The following is a 1,161-nucleotide window of genomic DNA, read 5'->3' on the forward strand; positions in this document are numbered from 1 at the left end:
TTTGGGGGGGGGTCCTGGTATGTCTTTCTTTATTTTTCACTCTCTGTTCAATACTCTTGCTTTTTCCCAAGATCAAATAACGATTAGAAATCGATTGTGCCAACGAATTTTTAATTTTAACATCGCCTGCCATACATATTGATATGGTCACAACTGTAGGCCTAGACTGGAGAAACCTGTATGGTCAGAATGATTCGGGTATTTTCACGTCAAGGTCCTTGATTCACGCTAAAAACGGGCGGGCCTTGCTACCAAAATCATTGTTTGTATTCGGCGGCATTTTGCCTGGCGTCTAGGCCTAGCCTAGGCCTAGCCTACAGAATGCAAAAATCAGTCAACCAACGCTTGATCCTGCACTTCACGAGAAAACGCTCAGCCGAGAGAAGCGCGGAAAGCAAGAGAAAACTTACAGCCCGCTCATTGGCTGGTTTTATCACGTGACAGTTTTGAACCGACGCTTTGAGACTGTTGTGGAGCGAACGGAAATACTCATTCTTATCTCGTCGATGGGGGGGGGTGGGGGCAAGGGAAAACCCCCCCAACTAAACAAAGAAAGCGAACCATTAATTTTTTCAAAACCAAATGATAATTTATTGTTAATCATTATGTGATATTGACAGTGATTGGTCTAAACTCTAAACCTTGTAGTACTTGTAGTAAGTATAGTATATATTATTATAGTTATTAGTTCGGTGCCTTGGGCTGTGTGCACACGAGAGGAGGCAGAGCGAAAGAGCTTGTCAGTATGTTACTGTTTTTGCGCCTATAGATTAAATGGCTGCTTGCACTGTATGCTTCCCATGAAGTTGAGGTTGTTTCAGAATGTTCTCAGGTTTGCTGGGGTAATGAGTAATAGTATTTTGACTGTTGATCGGGGATTTGCGCTATACAAATGTTATTTATTATTATTATTTAGATTGATCTATTATTATCGTTACTATTGTGCCACTCAAACTGCAACTGTTTGATAGATCAAGGTACCATAAGTAATAAATTGTCTCTATTCCCGTCTCTGTCTCGCCCCCCCTCTCTCTCCATCCCTTTAAAATTCTTGGTGTCTGTGTGTGTCTGTGGTGTGTGTGCGTGTGTCTGTGTATGTGCGTGTCTCTCTCCACCCCCCTTCTGTCTGTCTGTCTGTCTGTCTGTCTGTCTGTCTGTCTG

Source organism: Aplysia californica, unplaced genomic scaffold (genome assembly GCF_000002075.1).
Source record: "Aplysia californica isolate F4 #8 unplaced genomic scaffold, AplCal3.0 scaffold00370, whole genome shotgun sequence".
Lineage (NCBI taxonomy): Eukaryota > Metazoa > Mollusca > Gastropoda > Aplysiida > Aplysiidae > Aplysia > Aplysia californica.